Consider the following 14,814-nt stretch of genomic DNA (forward strand, 5'->3'; position numbering starts at 1 on the left):
CTGAAAATGTGTTGCTGGAAAAGCGCAGCAGGTCAGGCAGCATCCAAGGAGCAGGAGAACCGATGTTTCGGGCATGAGCCCTTCTTCAGGAATGAGGAAAGTGTGTCCAGTAGGCTAAGATAAAAGGTAGGGAGGAGGGACTTGGGGGAGGGGCGTTGGAAATGTGATAGTTGCATTTCCAACGCCCCTCCCCCAAGTCCCTCCTCCCTACCTTTTATCTTAGCCTACTGGACACACTTTCCTCATTCCTGAAGAAAGGCTCATGCCCGAAACATTGGTTCTCCTGCTCCTTGGATGCTGCCTGACCTGCTGCGCTTTTCCAGCAACACATTTTCATTTCTGTTGCACTAACAACTTTGACAACTTGTATTTATATAGGGCATGTGATGTCATAAAACATTGCAAGATGTTTCAGATGAGTATTGTAAAGCAAAAAAAAGATACTGAACCAATTGGAATATATCAGATGACCAAAAATATGGTCACGGAGGTCGATTTTATGGAGCATTTACAAGTGTTACAAATATCTGGTTCATAAGGGAGGAATTTGTGGCAGGGAGATGTAATCATGGAATTCCAGATCTTACTTGGGTAAAGAAGAGGACAACCACTAATGGTAGAGCAGTTAAAAAGCCATCTAACAGAACCATAGAAATGATACAGCACAGAAAGGGGTATTCAGCCCATCTTGACCATGCCGACCCAAAGATACCTTTTCTGATCCTGCCCTTTCTGATCCCATTGTGCTGCACACAGCTCATACCCCTGCATCTCACAGCACTTATACTTTTTAAGAGTTTCAGGTCCCTGCCTCCATCACCAACTCAGGCAGTGAGTTCCAGATACCCATCACCCTCTGAGTAAAACAATTTTTCCTCATGTCCCTCTAATCTATCTGCCATTTAGCTTGAATCTAGGACACCTGGTCTTTGAACCCTCTGCAAAAAGAAACAGATTTCTCTTGTCTACTCTAGCTCTACCCTTACAATCTTGAATACCTCAATCAGGTCCCACCTCAGCCTTCGCTTTTCCAAGTAAAGCAACCACCAACCTCTCCAATCTCTCTTCATAGCAACAATTCTTCAGTCCTGGCAACATTCTCGTCAATCATCACTGCACTCTCTCCAGAGCAATCATGTCCTCCTGTAATACAGTGACCAGAACTGCACACAGTACTCCAGTGGTGGTCTCACCGGTGTCTTTTACAGTTTTATCATGACATCCTACTTTTGCATTCTATATCTCTACCAATGAAGGAGGCATTCCATATGTCTTGCTTATCATCTTATTTACCTGCACTGCTAACTTTTGGGATATGTGCACCTGTGTGCTAAGATCTGTCACTTCAACTACCCCTCTCAATGTATTCCCACTCATTGCATATTCTCTTTTACTGTTGACCTCCCTAAGTGCATTACCTCTTATTTATCAGAGTTGAACTCCATCTGCAACTTTCCTGCCCACTCATCTAATCCCACAATATCATTTTGGAGCTTACAGCTATCCTCTATATTCGTCAATACACGGCCAATCTTTGTGTCATTTGCAAATTTTCCAATTGTGCATTCCATGATCAAGTCCAAATTGTTAATATATAAAACAAACAACAGGAATTCCAATACTGAGTCCTGTGGAACACCACTTAAAACAACTTTCCATTTGCAAGGGCAGCCATTCAGCATGCTCTTTGTTTCCTGCTACTAAGTCAAATTTGGATCCAATTTGACACATTCCCCTGTATCCCATCACCTTTTACTTTTTGACCAGTCTGCCATATGGACCATGGTCAAATGCCTTACTAAAAGCCATGTAGACAACATCCACTGTACTACATTCATCGATCCTCTTTGTCACTTCCTCTAAGAATTCAATCAAATTTGTAAGGCATGACCTTCTCTTAACAAGCTATGTTGACTGTCCCTGACTTGTCCATGCCTTTCTAAGTGACAGTTTATTCAATCTCTTGATGCTATCGGTTTTCCCATCACCAAAAAAAAAGATTAACTGACCTTTATTTGTTTGGCATTTCCTTTGTATCCTTTTTAAAACAACAGAAGCACATTTGCATTCCTCCAGCACCTCACCTGTGTCTAGTGAAGTTTATAATTAGGAATGAACAATGGACAAGAATTAGTGAAGCACAGATACCCCAGAAAGTTGTAAAGGTTGGAGGAGATGATAAAGATCAGGACGGGCATTCACCTGAATTCCTGATAAAGGGCTTATTCCCAAAACATTGAGTCTCCTGCTCCTTGGATGCTGCCAGACCTGCTGTGCTTTTCCAGTGCCATACCTTTTGACTCAGTCATCTGAATTGTTACAATCTGAAAGAGTAATTGTTCTATTGGGAACAAAAGATGAAAAATGAAAATGAGGGATTGGTTGAACAGATTAAAAGTTGCAGAAAAGTCATAGTAAGTGGAACTTCACATAAGTAGATACTGCCTGGCCTGCTGAGTATTTCCAGCACTTTTTGTTCTCATTGTCTTAGTTTAACAAATCTCTTCTTATAATTTATGCCTTTGAGTCCAAGTTTCATTGTGATAAATTTGTGTTTGCCATCCTCCTTGGTCACTATATCTTTCCTAATACAGAAGTAATATATAGCCGGTGATGGAAAGCTGATAAATCAGAAAATATTCAAAATACCCAACACGTCAATAAACATCTTTGGAAAGAGAGAGTTGATGGTGCAGAGCCAAAGCGGGTGGTAATAGGATAGAAGTGAAAATATATATTCAGAAGTGTAATGGATAGCAGATTAATAAATATCTACAAATCCAAATGGCAGAGCAGGAGAAAAACAAGATTATGACCAAAATACACAAAATAAACAAAGTTTTGGCAGAGAATATGATCTGAAATGGTTGTGCTTAATGTCATGTCAAGAATATTGTAAATAATCTAATCAGAAGATGAGGTGTTGTTCCTGGAGCTTGTATTGATCTTCATTGGAACACTGCCGCTGCTGCATAACCTTACATGCTCAAATGGGAAATGACATGCAAGGCTTGGTTTTAAACAAGTAAATAACTTTTAATACCTATCCACTAAACCTCTGCCTGGCAGATAAGGTTAAAATTAACTCTATTTCAGCAGTTGAACTGCCTAAGTATGATTATTACCTATGCAGACAATCATATTGTATAAACTCAGGAATAACTCAAAGGAATAACTTCTGTTCATAGTCAAGCATCAGGCAGAAAAATATGAAGTCCTAATGTAAGCCTTCAGAAAGATTGGAGTCTTAAAATAGAGGAATTAATGAAGGAGATAGAAGATGTTGTAAGAAATCCAGTAGACAAATTTAATCACATGTACTACGAATGTTACTTTTATTATGTTGTAACTTAAAACTGGAAAGCCATTATGAGATTTATTCAAACTTTTCTTTCTTCCAATACACTGGGGGCATTGAAGATTATATATCACAAATGTAATACTGATAATGTGTTACTTTGGGAAGACTGAAATTTCCATTTCTCCTTCACCAATTATCTTTGTTCCACTGGAACTGAGCCATGAAAATTAGTTGCCCTGCACATTCCTGCAAGTGAGCATCTCTCCTGCCTTTCTAGGTTTTGCAGGGAAGATTAATTTCCAAACTCTCAGCATGACTAAACTTTTTGTCCACAATAAATCATTTGGCTGCAAATTTCATTAGAAAATGAAATACAATTATTTGTTATTGATGGACTATATCCCTGAGGAATTGAACTGATATCAATTGCAGAAATGTGCAGCATTATATAATTCATTAAATGGAGATTTCCAAACAAACAGCTATTGATCCAAATTTAAGTTTCTTCACCGATTGATTCTGTGGGCTTTTGAGAGAGAGTTATTGGATCAAGGCTGAATGAAATGAATTGCTGGATTCTCTTCTTTGGTTTGGTGTTCTGGCAGAGAATCATGATCCCATTCCCTGGTTAAGGTTCAGGAGTAACCATGTAGTCGAGCAATGCTACTGTGCAGTATTTATTTAGTCCTGGAAGAGGTAGCATCTTAAAGATCAATGCAGCAGCTGCCTATCAGGACTCAAGGAAAACTTAAGGCAATGTAGACTGCAACCTATTTTGAGAGGAGGAACCTATTACAAAGCCCTCTAGCTGCACTGGAGGAAATTGGCTGAGTGTACATGCAATAGGTTCATGTTCCACAGTGTTACTGTTCCTACCTCTAGGATAGAAGGACTGGGTTCAAGTCCCATCTTCTCCGGAGATGTGTCATAACTTGCTTGAATAGGTTGATTAAAAACAGATATAGTTACATTTATAAAGTGCTCTTGAGGTACAGAGATAGTCTTTGTACCTCTGGGGAAGACAGCCCAAGTTTAAGTCCCACTTGCTTCAGTTTATCATAACATAACTGAACCAAAGTGATCAAAAATATCAATATGAGTGGTGAACAAGTGAACAGTGTTGTTGGATTTTTGTCTTCCTTAAACTGGAGTAAAGTCTGACCAGGAAAGTCTGACCATCTTATCCCAGTTTCAACCTTCCAGCTTGGCACTGCTCTCATGACCTGTCCATCTTCCTACCCACCTGTCCGCTCCACCCTCCTCTCTGACTGATCACCATTACCCCCACCTCCTTCCACCTATCACACTCACAGCTACCTTCCCCTCAGCCTCACTTCTTTCCCATTTATCTCTCCACCTCCAAGGCTCCCAGCCTCAGTCCTGATGAAGGACTTTTGCCTGAAACATCGATTTTCCTGCTCCTCAGATGCTTCCTGACCTGCTGTGCTTTTCCAGCACCACACTCTCGACCCAGAAAAGTAGATGCCTATACTCAGTCTAACCAACTTTTAACATGGTGTTTAACATTTGCAGCAGCAGATTGTTAACTGCTTATAAGTCATAGAGAGATTAGGAGAAACCTTTAGAAGGGTGACCGAATCTATGCGTAAAGTGTGAGAATGTGATTACCCACATGCTTTTTGAAGGTTACCTCAGGACCAATGGAAAAATAGAGAAACTGTGCGGATCTGAGTTATCTTTTGTTTAACCAAGAAGCAGCTTGGGATTTTCATGACTGTACCAAAGCAAGATAAGTAACAACCTTTTTTTCCTCAGAATTGGATCCTAGGTTTGGACAACTTACACTCATGGCTAAAATTTCTCAACAAATTATTTAATTTTAAGGCATGGTCAGATACTGACAAATCTGAAAGAATGAAGCATGTTCATTAGGAGAAAGCAAAATGAAATTGAATAGATTCTAGAGGTCGCTTACAAAGGAAATTAGGAGGGCAAAGAGGGGCCACAAAAATATCTTTGCCAAATGGGATCAAGGAAAACCTCAAGGCTTTCTATAAATATATTAAGAGTAGGATGATTATAAGTGAAAAGAACAGGGCCTATTATAGACCAATCTCTGCGTGGAGCCAGTGGACATAGGTGTGAACTTAATTGAATACTTCTCATCTGTATTCAGAGGAGAAAGGCATTGTAACAATAATGGTGAGGTTCTATAATATGTTGAGATTAGTAAACTGGAAGTATTGGATGTTTGAGCAGGAATACAGGGCCTGATGTGATATGTCCCAGGCTGCTGTGGGAGGCAAGGGAGGAGATTTACAGCATCCTGCCAGCTATGTTTAATATTTCACTGGCTACAGGTAAAAGCCAGATGACTGGAGCATATAACAATGACTGGAGCAAAATAACATGATTATTTTGAACAAGAAGGGCACAGGGAGAGGCCAGGTAATTACAGAGCAATTAGTCTGATGTCAGTGGTAGGGAAATAATTGAAAAAAGTTCTGAAAGAATTAAGGATTATGAAGGATTAATCAATATTTAGAAAGACAGGGATTGATCATAGATAGTCAGCATGGATTTGATGGAGGGAGATCCTGTCTGACTAATTTAATTGAACTTTTTGAAAAAGTTACTAAATATATTGATGAAAGCAATGCAGTTGATGTGGCTGACATGGACTTCAGTAAGGTCTTTGACAAGGTCCCACATGGAAGGCTGTTCCAAAAGGTAAGAGCCCACAGGATCCAAGGTAAATTGGCAAACTGGATCCAAAATTGGCTTATAAATAGGAAGCAAAGGATGATGGTGGAGGGTTGTCTTTGTAATTGGAAGCCTGTGAGCAACAGTGTACCACAGGCATCAGTGCAAGGACCCTTGCTGTTTGTTGTATACTTTAATAGCTGGATGCAAATGTAGAAGGATTAATTAGTAACTTTACAGATGACACAAAATTTGGGGATGTTGCTGGTAGTGAAGAGAATGGTCTCAAGCCAGTCTGATATTGATCCATCAGTAAATTGGACAGAAGATGCAATGTAATCCTGATAATTGTGAGGTGATGCATTTTGAGAGGTCAATTGAGGGAAAGTTGTAAACAATGAATGGTAGGACCTTAGGGAGTACTGAGGAACAAACGGGATCTTGGTGTACAAGTCCATGGATCACCAAAGGTGTCAGTGCAGGTAGACAGGTTGGTGAAGAAGGTATAAGGGATGCTTGCCTTCATCAGCTGAGACATAGAATTTTAGAAGCAAGAAAGTCTTGTTACTATTTTATAAAATATTGGTTAGGCAACAGATGGAATACTGTGTACAGTTCTGGTCACTATCCTATCAGAAGGATGCGATTGCACTGGAGAGGATGCGGAGGAGATTCACCAGGATATTGTCTGGGATGAAAAGTCTCAGTTATGAGGATAGGCTGAGTTATTTTTTCCCTTTGCATCAGAGGATGCTGAAGGAAATCTTAATCAAGTGTATAAAATTTTGAGAGGCATGGACAGGGTAGATCGTGAGAATCTCTTCCACATTGGCAGATATGTCCACGACCAGAGGCCATAAATTTGCAATGAGGACCACGTGGTGGAGAATTTGTTTTTTTAACCTATGTAGATATATGAGAACTTGTTGCCTGAGATAATGATGGAAGCAGGTAGTCTTGCAACATTTAAGAAGCATCTAAATAAACACCTAAAATGCTGGAGTATAGCAGGTTATGGACCAAGTGCAGGTGAATGGAATGTGTGTAGTTTGGTACTTGTAGGTTCACAGAGACACGGTGGACTGATGGCCCTGCTTCTATGCTTCTGACTCTGTGATTCTAAATGTAGGATTTCAGAAATTTCAATCGAGAATTCCCTGATGAGTGCTTGTGTTTAAGCTTTAGACGGTGCCAAAGTATGAGTTCAGACAGACTTCTAATTTTGAAAGAAGTTAACTTGCAAATAAGCACACACTGCAGGAATAAATAAGTGAATCACTGAAAAAAAACCTTAATTGGAAAGTATTCCTTTCCACCAATGTCTGTTGACAAATGGAGAAAACAGTGGTCCAACAAAAAATGGCAAACGCAATGAATTTAGATATAGGTCACATAATTTTCCAAAGTGAAATATGGACATAAATATTTTTGCCAATTCTGTGAAGGAAAGAGAATTGGGACTTGCAATAAAATATTGAACCCCAGCAATGCCCAGGGTGTGGTCAGTCAATCTTTTAGGTATGATTCAAAGTACCTTTACACTATGAACTGACTCAGCTGGTTGAATGGAAAAATTAAAATGAAATACAAAATGGAAGATTCAGAGGAAGAAGCTGGAGATATGGATCAAATAAAGAGAATGGTTTTGGTCAGAAGAACTTTCAGCCCAGTGATGAACGTACTCATGGTTGAAACTTTCAATTGTACTGTATTACTCAGTTGATGAAAATTTACACTGCATCAAACAGACTGACAAGAAAGCTACTTAGACTCTGACTAATAAGCGTTACAATAAAATCTAAGGACGTTGAGAGGTCTACCACTTTCAGATTTGGTGTGATCACACATTAACTTTTTTTAAAAAGGGAGTTTTTTTTTAGATTACTTACAGTGTGGAAACAGGCCCTTCAGCCTAACAAGTCCACACCGACCCGCAACCCACCCAGACCCATTCCCTAACACTACGGGCAATTTAGCATGGTCAATTCACCTAACCTGCACATTTTTTAGACTGTGGGAGGAAACAGGAGCACCCAGAGGAAACCCACACAGACACAGGGAGAATGTGCAAACTCCACATAGTCAGTCACCTGAGGTGGGAATTGAACCTGGGTCGCTGGTGCTGTGAGGCCAGCGACCCAGGCCATGTTAGGCCATCAATGAAAAATATGCAGATAAACCGGTCTCTGGAAAAGGACAAAACTATTGTATTTGGAAAGTCCATGAAATTACAAGTTATACAGTCACTCTACTATTGCATTTCTTTAATCAAATACAATTTATCCATTAAAGAAATTAAAGTATTACTGGAATTGGGGCTAGAAATTTAGAAGGCAAAACATTAATTTTGTTAACTTGTCAATCTGAAAGTTGAAACGTTTTAGCAAAGGATCTATGAATAAGAGTGAAGGAGTACAATAAAGAACAAACTACAGACACTGTAAATCAGAAACAAAAACAGAAGTTGCTGGAAAAGTTCAACATGTCTGGCAGCATCTGATTTCTCTTCACAGAGTTAAGGTTTCGGGTCTGGTGATCCTTCCTCAGACCTGAAATGTTAACTCTGATTTCTCTTTACAGATGCTGCCAGACCTGCTGAGCTTTTCCAGTAACTTCTTCATTTTATGAATTTACATGTGTGAGATAAGGAAAAAAAAAACTTATTGTACACTCTGCAACCAGTCAACAAAAATTCATTGTTTTGATAAGAAAATAATTGTGCATACAATAAAGGATAGAGACCAAATATGGACCACCAGCAAAACTTTCTCACTAATAATGGAGGCTGTTTTCTTAACCTGAATTGAGAGATATGTGCACAAATCTGAACATAATAGTCATAAACATGGCAGTAGAACTGGGCTTGATAAATGAATCTCGCAGTAATAGACGAAGTGATTCCTTTCTTTTTGGAAAATCAGCTAAACTGTAAAATAATTGACTTCATTAGCATGGACTGTTAATTGGTTAATTAGTTAAACAGTTAATTAAGAATTAACAGGATATAGTTCATATAAATTAGCTTTCAGTAGAAATCTTAAAATTCTATCAATTCCACACTGTAGAGAATCTAATTGAATCTAATATTAAGAGATCAGTACCCAATTTGGGAAGGGTTCCAATTAGCTCGATTTTTTTCAGAATATCTGAGTGCATTGCAGATGAAAAAGCTTTTAATAAAATCAACATTTCAGAATTTGATAAGGTTTATGATAGAAGTTTAAGGCCTTTGGAAACCATTTTGAAGAAGGGAAGATTTTTTTGTGTATAAAAGGGAAGGTCCTAAAGACTAAAAGGTGTTTTATTGGTAGAGATTGGAAAATAATAAAAATGGGAACCAAATGTTTAAATATATTCTTCAAGATTGTTGAGTATGCATTATAGATTTGCAGACTCGAAATGAGTTATGGAAGATTAAAAAGCAAGGTATCCCTCATAACTCCATGTTGCACAGCTAAGAGGATCAAACAGTTTGCTAGGTAAATGACATATCAGTTCTAATAATCAAAATGAGGGTATCAGTTACAAAGGATAATTCACCAAAAAGTCAGTACTAAAATCAAATATTTATCAGAAGGACCTAGACAATGAGGATATACAACTATTATAAGTAAACAAGGGAAAGCCAGGAGAAGATCTAATAACAGGATGATAGGTAGGAGGATAAGTCCATGGATGAGGTGCAAAAGCTGAAGGCATGAAAATTTAGTGTAAGCTCAGGCTGTGGCTTTGGGAGAGAACATGCCCATAGAAAAAGTCCACAAACTGTAGAAAGAAATGTTGTTAATAGGATGAGGAGAACAAAGAGTTTTGAAGACAATCTTGGGGATTACCATGTTGGAGTAGATTCACTTTAGCACCAAAAACAACTTGGAAGATTTATGTTAAAAGCAAAATACCATGGATGCTGGAAATCTGAAACAAAGAGAGAGCACACTTGGAGAAACACAGCAGTACCTGTGCAGAGAGTGAAATAGAATTAATGTTTCGAATCTGACATGACTTTTTTTCAAAACTGAAAAGGTATTCATAACTAGATCTTCTTTGAATATTAAGTAAAAATGGAAAGAACTTTGGATGCTGTGAATCAGAAACAAAACCATGAATTTCTGGAAAAGCTCAGCAGGTCTGGCAGCATCTGTGAAGAGAAATCAGAATTAATATTTCAGGTCCGGTGACCCTTGGTCAGAATTTCTGTTAACTCTGAATCTCTTGACAGATGCTGCCAGCAACTTCTGCTTTTGTTTCATCCTGTAGGACCTTTGATAGAGGTAGAGAATCACACTTGAGGTGCCCTTAGTTTCAAAGCAACAACTAGGCTCTTCACAGTCAGCAGGGAGCTGAAGTTGTCAAGTACCCGCTCCGACTTCCATGTTGAGATTTGTTGACATCTAGATTATTTGGTCCATTTGGCTATATAAGAAACGTGATACTAATGAGGTGAGTTGGGCCATTAATAAGGCAATTAACAGGCAATAACTCCCTTTAATTGGCATCTCATCAATGCCTAGTGAAAAATTTACTTCGCCGTTTGGTCAGCCATTGAAATGAATCGTGGGATAAGGAAAGAAAAACAAGTAAAAAGATATTATTTTAATTTTCAGGATGGGTAGGGGCAGGGTTAGATGAAGTAGTAACAGGAAAAGAATATTAAAAGATGGAAAAGAACAATGACAAAGAAAATCTGGTCAAATGGCAAGGAGAAAAGTGAAAGTACACCAGAATATCTCTGTAGGAGTTCCTCAGCATAGTGTCCTCAGCCCAACCATCTTCAGCTGCTTCATCAATGATATTCTGGCCATCAAAAGGTCAGAACACACCACCTTGTTCCCTAGCTAACATCCCCATCTCAGGCTTGCTACAGTGCTCCAATGAAGCTCAGTGTGAGCCGGAAGAACAGCATCTCATTTTCCACTTGGCGACCGTGAGTCTTCAGGACTTAATATCTAATTCTATAATTTTATGGTCCTGAGCACCTTCTTCCATGTCCTTATCCCAAACCCCATACACCAGGCCTGGCCATCACATGGACCGCAGTCACAATCATCCCATTGTTGGCTACTAATGATCCTCATTAGCAGCTACTGATTCACCCAGGCTGAACTTTGCCTATTCCTTTGTCTGGCAAACTGTGTGTTTCTCTCACTGGGCTCCAGCTCCACATATCGTTGACTCCCCCCCCCACCCCACCCCTTCCTCAGCATATATGTCAACTTTCTCCTAGTTACAATCAGTTTTGAAGAAGGGTCATTGGACCCAAAATGTTAACTCTTTTTTTCTCTACACATATGCTGCCTGGCCTGCTGAGTTTTCCCAGCAATTTCTGTTTTTCTTTCTGATCTGCAGGTTTTTTTTTGTTACAAATTAAAGGTGATTGACAAAAGAACCAAAAGCAACACTAGCAAATATATTTCAGGTTGAGACTGGTTAGAATCTTGACTGCTCTGGTACAGAGTCTGGCAAAGATAGTTTTGAATGAAGCTACATGGCTAGAAGGAAGAGTCAGATGAGTAAAATTAGTTGATTTGTTCTTACAGGGAGCAGCCGAGGGTACAAAAGGCTAAATAGTCTCCTTCTGTAAAGTAAGTATTCAAGAATTCTCTGTAGCAACTCCCCATTTTCATCTCTATCTCCTTGGGTTTGGTATCTGGTAAGAGAAAGTAGGCGTACCCAGAATTGACCTCTTTCATGTGCTCATGACACTCCCACAGTAGTTATGGATGTTGTTGATGAAGCCTGAAGGAAATGGAAGACCATCGCTTCTAAACAGCAGAACAAATTGGACCCAACTTCTAACGTGAGAACAATTTATTGCAGACAGAGCTGCAATATGGCCTTGATCCAAAAAATATTTTATGAAGAAATGACTTAAAACCAGCACCAGATACAGATTGAAAATTGAAGTTGAAATAGATAATGGTCATGGGTCAAGCTAGAATTACGAGGACAGATTTGAAGGAAGAGGTCATCGTCATAGAGCCACAGACATCTACGGCACAGAAAAAGGCTCTCTGGTTTATCAAGCCTGTGCCAGTCAAAGACAGCCACTTAACGATTTTAATCCCATTTTCCAGCGCTCGGCCCATAGCCTTGAATGCCTTCTCAAAAGGCTTGAGACCAAATAGTCTCTTCCAGTACTGTAACTGTCCAGCCTTCAATTCTTATATTCTCCTGGTTTCTGAGGAACGTAAAAGCATGTCTTGCACATAAGATGCATGTAAGCCTTCGTGTGAAGGTAATAATGAAGCTGTGTCAGGAGAACAGGTTAATGTTGCATAAGGAAGAATGGAACTTTTTTTTATTATCACAAAGGAGATAGAGTGTGGGATGAACTCAGATGATGCATCTTGTTTCATATCATAAGCATCTTTGCAGTACGTTTCTGTTATTGCTTTGGTAGCTTGCCAATTCTGCTGCAACTTAAAAATGGCCCCTGCCATTGCAATCTGGGAGAGTTTGTCTGCTGTGTTTGTCTCTTTGTACTGGAACAAGGTAAAAAAAAAACTACATTCCTGGTTATTATGTAGTTGCCTGTAGGCGCTCTGCTGTCAGAACAAATGGTTTGATTGTTTCCTTAGACAGATATGTGAGTTGACTACTGCAAGAAAGCATCAGAGCTATTACCTGAGATGTCTGTCTCAACAAGGAGCCCTGTTTACCAGATTGACAGGTGGAGAGCTGTGCGTCTGGTACCCAAGAGGCTGCCCTGTTACCTGTGAAAACAAAATTTGATTGATGAGATTTTGACTGCACAGAATGTTTCACGTTGAGTTAGCTTTGATTAATTGTGGATGATATCTTTCTGTCTTCCAATAAGAAGGAAAAGAAAACTGCAAATGTAGCAATCTGAAAATGAAACCAAAAATGCTGGAAAATACATTTCCAATAAATTAGTATCTGTAGCAGGAAATGACAAATTAATGTTTTAAGTAATTTCCATGGAAATCCATGCCCCTCATATACATTCAGCAACTTATTGGTGTTTAGAATTTCAAGGCTGGTTCAGAAGATATATCAGGGAGATTATTCCAGCTGCTGATGACTTTTTGTGTGAAGTATTTCCCTATATTAACCACATACTTTATTAATATAAGTGCTAATCTGACTATATGTAACATATTTTGATATAATGTGAATATCTTCTTTTCCTGTATTTCATGGAATATGGGAAATGTTGCAATAGTACTAAAAGGTCATGCATTCTTAATTGTGCCTGAATGAAGTGGCTATTTACTAGGCCACTCGGAGTCACTTGTACTGCTGTGATCCAGAGTTACATGTGGGCTGAACTGGGTAAGGATAGCAGATTTCCTTCTTTTACAGATGACAGTGAAACAGATGGATTTTTACAACAATAAATCAAAGTCACCATTTCTGAAATCAGTTTTATATGTCCGATGGGCTAACTGACTTTAAATGTTACTAGCTGCCTTGTAGAAGTTGAATCCAACTCACTACCTCTTGGTTACAATGTCAGTGATATTACTAGTAGGCTAACATCTCCACAAATGTACATTGATGAAAGTTTTATAACATGTGACATTGTGTTACGCAGCTACAAGAGTTAGAAGCTATTATTATAGTAGTCATAATAAGGCACGGATAAATTCATGCTGATGGTTTGTTTTATTGTTACGTGTACCTAAGTACAGTGAAAATCTTCATTTCAGAGCTGTACCGGCAAATACTGGGGTGGCACGGTGGCACAGTGGTTAGCACTGCTGCCTCACAGCACCAGAGACCTAGGTTCAATTCCTGACTCAGGCAACTGTGTGGAGTTTGCACGTTCTCTCCATGTCTGTGTGGGTTTCCTCCGGGTGCTCCGGTTTCCTCCCACAGTCCAAAGATGTGCAGGTCAGGTGAATTGGCCATGCTAAATTGTCCGTAGTGTTAGGTAAAAAGGGGTACATGTGGGGGTATGGGTGGGTTGCGCTTCGGCGGGGCGGTATGGACTTGTTGGGCTGAAGGGCCTGTTTCCACACTGTAAGCAATCTAATCTAATAGTAAGCAAGGCCATACAGAACATAGGGTGCTTAGACAGAGCGAGGCATACAGGTTACATCACACTGAAGATGCACAAAGCAAGATCAACATTATCGAGACCAACATTATTTGAATTTAGAAAGCCCATTCATCTGTCTAGTAAAGGTAGGGAAGAAGCTGTTATTGAACCTCTTGATGCGTTTGTTCAAACTTCTGGATCTTCTGCCTGACAGAAGAAGTTGGAGGAGATCATTACTGGGGTGTGAGGGGTCTTTGATGATGTTGGCAGCCTTCCCGCAACAACATGAAGTGTAAATGGAGTCCATGATTGGAAGGTTGGCTTCCATCATGGTCTGGGCTGTGCACACAAACTTCTATAGTTTCTTATGGTCCTGGGCAGAGCAGTTGTCCTACCAGGCCGATATGCACTCAGAAAATATACTCTCAATAGAAGTTGTTGAAGGTTCTTGTGGACATGCAAATTTCCTAAGCTACCTGAGGAAGAAGAGATGTTGTTGTGCTTCTTGACCATCACATCTACATGCGAAGTCTAGGACAGGTTGTCAGTTATCTCCACCCTCTCAACCTTTGATGTAGATGGGTGCATGTTCTGCTACATTCTTTCTGAAGTCAATGATCATTTCTATAGTTTTGCCAACATTGAGAGAGAGGTCATTATCATTGCATCACAACAAGCCCTCAGGCTCCTTTCTGTATTCTGACTCAACATTGATATTCATCATACCACAGTGGTGTCTTTTAGAAGGCATTCATTCCAAATTTGACTACAGAGTTGAGGATGCACAGGGAGTACAGTTAGGGGCTGAGAATGCATCTTTGGGGAGCACCAGTGTTGAGGGTTATTT

The sequence above is a fragment of the Chiloscyllium punctatum genome, chromosome 1 (assembly GCF_047496795.1).
Source record: "Chiloscyllium punctatum isolate Juve2018m chromosome 1, sChiPun1.3, whole genome shotgun sequence".
NCBI lineage: Eukaryota > Metazoa > Chordata > Chondrichthyes > Orectolobiformes > Hemiscylliidae > Chiloscyllium > Chiloscyllium punctatum.